The sequence below is a fragment of the Panthera tigris genome, chromosome B2 (assembly GCF_018350195.1).
Source record: "Panthera tigris isolate Pti1 chromosome B2, P.tigris_Pti1_mat1.1, whole genome shotgun sequence".
In the NCBI taxonomy this organism is placed as follows: Eukaryota; Metazoa; Chordata; class Mammalia; order Carnivora; family Felidae; genus Panthera; species Panthera tigris.
Genome location: NC_056664.1, coordinates 64,085,364 through 64,089,949, shown reverse-complemented (window position 1 = coordinate 64,089,949; position 4,586 = coordinate 64,085,364). Strand labels below are relative to the sequence as shown.

The 4,586-nt window shown below is 40.3% G+C and overlaps 1 pseudogene; it reads right to left on the bottom strand.

Moving 5' to 3' along the window:
• Nucleotides 1-326: 326 nt before the first annotated feature.
• Nucleotides 327-3,978, bottom strand: LOC102971529 (annotated as a pseudogene).
• Nucleotides 3,979-4,586: the final 608 nt, after the last annotated feature.

Sequence of the window (4,586 nt, the reverse complement as noted above, 5' to 3'; positions counted from 1 at the left end):
GGGTCCTAGGTCCCACAGCATAGCTTCAGAAAAGAAACTGAAAGGTATGCATCTCCACACAGTCCCTCTGAAGGGAAAGAGTGTTTGCCCAGTCCCCTCTCCTTTTGGTCAAGGACTGTTCCGTGGGGTAACCCCTCAATAATTGCAGGTTGTGTAGTTGTTGGTGCCAAGAAGTTCCTCAGCAACCACAAGGAATCCCCAGAGTAGGAGGCAAAAGGTGCTGCAGGGGAGCAGGCAAGGTGCTGTCAGGTTGTGTTCTTAGGTGAGCTCAGGGACCAGAGGTAGCTGTCACCGCAGGCCCTTTGCAGCAGCAGCAACCTGACTCCCTAACCATGGGAACGGCTCTGGTAACTGCTAGATTCAGTCACCGCAGATGACTGAATGCGTAAACGGAATCCCCTGGAACTACTCACTATCTTGGTAGCTCTGGGAAATAGTTTTCTGGTCCTTATATTGTTTTATTGAACTTATTCGCATTTTTTTTTACGTGCACAAGATTGTTCTGTTTATTGTTTTCTGTTGTATGTCTTCTTATCTGATGTTATTTATTTATTTATTTATTTATTTATTTATTTTAATTTACATCCAAGTTAGCATATTGTGCAACAATGATTTTAGGAGTAGATTCCTTAGTGCCCCTTACCCATTTAGCCCACCCCCCCTCCCACAACCCCTCTAGTAACCCTGTGTTTGTTCTCCATATTTAAGAGTCTCTTATGTTTTGTCCCGCTCCATGTTTTTATATTATTTTTGCTTCCCTTCCCTTATGTTCATCTGTTTTGTATCTTAAAGTCCTCATATGAGTGAAGTCATATGATACTTCTCTTTCTCTGACTAATTTCGCTTAGCATCATACCCTCCAGTGCCATCCACGCTGTTGCAAATGGCAAGATTTCATTATTTTTGATTTCTGAGTAATACTCCATTGTATATATATACCACATTTTCTTTATCCATTCATCCATTGAGGGGCATTTGGGCTTTTTCCATACTTTGGCTATTGTGGATAGTACTACTATAAACATGGGGTGCATGTGCCCCTTTGAAACAGTACACCTGTATCCCTTGGATAAATGCCTAGTAGTACAATTGCTGGGTTGTAGGGTAGTTCTATTTTTATTTTTTTGAGGCACCTCCATACTGTTTTCCAGAGTGGCTTCACCAGCTTGCATTGCCACCAACAATGCAAAAGAGATCCTCTTTCTCCGCATCCTCGCCAACATCTGTTGTTGCCTGAGTTGTTGATGTCAGCCATTCTGACAGGTGTGAGGTGATATCTCACTGGGGTTTTGATTTGTATTTCCCTGATGATGAGTGATGTTGAGCATTTTTTCATGTGTCAGTTGGCCATCTGGACGTCTTCTTTGGAGAAGTGTCTATTCATGTCTTTTGCCCATTTCTTCACTGGATTACTTGTTTTGGGGTGTTGAGTTTGATAAGTTCTTTATAGATTTTGGATACTAACCCTTTAGCTGATATATCGTTTGCAAATATCTTCTCCCATTCTGCCAGTTGCCTTTTAGTTTTGCTGATTGTTTCCTTCACTCGTACAGAAGATTTTTTATTTTGATGAGGTCCCAATTGTTCATTTTTTGCTTTTGTTTCCCTTGCCTCCGAAGATGTGTTGAGTAAGAAGTTGCTGCAGCCAAGATCAAAGGGGTTTTTGCCTGCTCTCTCCTGGAGGATTTTGATGGCTTCCTGTCTTACACTGAGGTCTTTCATCCATTTTGAGCTTATTTTTGTGTATGGTGTGAGAAAGTGGTTGAGGTTCATTTTTCTTCATGTCATTGTCCAGTTTTCCCAGCACCACTTGCTGAAGAGACTGTCTTTATTCCATTGGATATTCTTTCCTGCTTTGTCAAAGATAAGTTGGCCATATATTTGTGGGTCCAGTTCTGGGTTCTCTATTTCGTTCCATTGATCTGAGTGTCTGTGCCAGAACTTATTTGCATTTTTAACACTTAGGAGCTCTTTCTGGGTCTCTGTTTATTCCTTTCTCACAGTATCCTGTGCCCAGTGGGGAATAGGCAGAAGTGTCCCAGAACTTGGCCCTATATATTTGGTCCATTCTTTCCAAACTTTGATAAGTTTGTAAAGCCTAGAGGGATATCTACTAGCATGTTTTCACTATTAATTTTTCCAGTCTTCTTGGTTTTCTGTCCTCTCCTCTTCCTTTGCCTATCTAGATCTTTCTTTCTTACTTTCTTTCTTTTCTGTATTTGAGAGAGAGAGAGAGAGAGAGAGAGAGAGAGAGAGAGAGAGGAGAGGGACTGAGGGAGAGGGAGAGAGAATCCAAAGCAGGCTTCACACTCAGTGCAGAGCCTGACATGGGGCTCGATCCTACAACCCTGAGATCGTGAACTGAACCTAAATCAAGAGGGGAACACTCAACTGATTGAGTTACGCAGGCACCCTGCCTATCCAGAAATTTTTATTCAAGTTTATGTAAATCTCTTTCTTGAAACCTGGCAGCAGTTTTCCTTTTTTCTGCCTTTGCCCATATCTCCTTTTCAAGCCTCAAAAGTCTTCCTATTTTTTCTTCTCCTGGGTGTAACTTTCTACTAGTAACTTTAGTTTAAATGAGCATCCATGCTCTTTCTGCTACACTTTTCTCATTCTCTTCTTTTAAACATGAAAAATGTATTTCATTGACATTTATATACTTTCCTGTTCCTGTTTTTTGCAAGCTTCAACTGGAAATTTGTTTCTTCTTTGTTCCTCTTTTTACTTTCATCATCTTCTTGTTTATCACGAACAAGCAGAAGTATATCATCTGTCTTTAACTTGAAAACTCCCTACCTTTTTGCAGTTTTCCAGTTTGTTTTCCAGTTCTTTTTTTTTTTTTTTAAGTTTATTTATTTTGAGAGACAGAGAGAGTAAGCCGGGGAGGGGTAGAGAGAGAGGGAGAGAGAGAATGCCAAGCAGGCTCTGTGCTGTAAGCCCAAAGCCTGACATGGGGCTGGAGCCCACAAATCATGAGATCATGACCTGAGCTGAAATCAAGAATCGGACACTTAACCAAATGAGCTACCCAGGCACCCCTTAGTTTTACAGTTCTTAACAGACTTTATTTCTCTTTCTTCTAGAAACAGAATTTTTCTATAATTTTCTTCTGCTGTTCCACTTCATACTATGTTCTTCCAGGGTAGTGTTCTAAGAACTTCTCCCAGGGGAGTGGCTCAGTCAATTAAGCATCTGACTTCAGCTCAGGTCATGATCTCATATCTCATGAGTTCAAGCCCCACATCGGGCTCTGTGCTGATAGCTCAGAGCCTGGAGACTGCTTCAGATTCTCTCTCTCTCTATCTCTCTCTCTCTCTCTCTCTCTCTCTCTCTCCCCCTCCCCCTCCCCTGCTCATGTGCTCGCTCTCTCTCTCTCTCTCTCTCTCTCTCAAATAAAAACATTTAAAAAATTAAAAAAAAAAAGGAACTTCTCCCTTTAATGTTGGCTTCTGTTTATGTTTGTTTCTCACTTTTACAAAGTTCTGGTAATCATAATTGTCCAGTGCCCATGTCATCCTCCGGTTTGCTGAAAGAATTTTTCAGAATCTGCACTTCTCTTGAAAGCGTGTGATGGTACTTTGTCTACGGGAACTTTTCTGGACGTGGCTGTGAAAACTCTGTGTTTCTGAGTGATCCAAAGGCTGTGTGTCAGTTTTTCTGGATATGGCACTCAAGTCATTGGTTGTTTTCTCTTCTTTAATAAGCTCTTCATATATCAACCTCTGCTCTTATTTAAGAGTGTTCATTGCATTTTCAACTGTTTCCATTATTTCTCTGAGCTTTCAATAAAATTACATGTAATTTTCACTTCTTTTCACTAATGCTGGAGTCTCTTTACATTATTATGCATTTGGGCCAATTGTTGCTAGATTTTCGCTCTTCCTAGTTTCCTGCCAATAATTTATATTCCAATTCTTCCACTACAATATGCTCAATAATAGTCTCTTTTTTTTTTTGGTTGTAGAAAAGACTATCTTTTTCTGCTAATAATTTGATTTAAAAAAATTGTCTGCTTTAAGCATTATCTTAGCTTTCTCATTCCCAGTAGCTTTCAGCTTTCTGTTTTGAAGCTGAGATGATTGAATTCCATTCTGAATTCTTTTCTCTTAGACATGCTGGAGCCACTCTAGCCAGGTGGGCCTAGGGGTTCGCACAGGGGACACTTCATAGAAGGAACAGACTGTTCCCTGCATGTGTAGCCAGGCCTGTGGCTGCACCGTACCTTAATTTCTTCTTCCATAAAATGAGGTAATACAGTATCTACCTCTTAAGGCTGTTAGAATGGAGAACTTAGTATACGTAAATTCAAGATAGTTTATACCTCAGATTATTATTAATTCCTCAAGTCAGTGTTTTGTATGTTGGCCTTGCTTGTTCTCTTTAATGCTGGTGGTATTTCTCACATGTCTCCTTATCCTAGGATGTCTAGTCATGCTTTAAAAAGGTTTGGATCACTAGAATTTCTTCTGCTATTGTTTGAATAGGATGATTTTCCTCATGGTGTCACTAACAGGAAGAGATTTGATGGAGAATTCTATGCATATTCGTGGCCCAGGCACATTCCTCTATAAGCCTTCATGTTA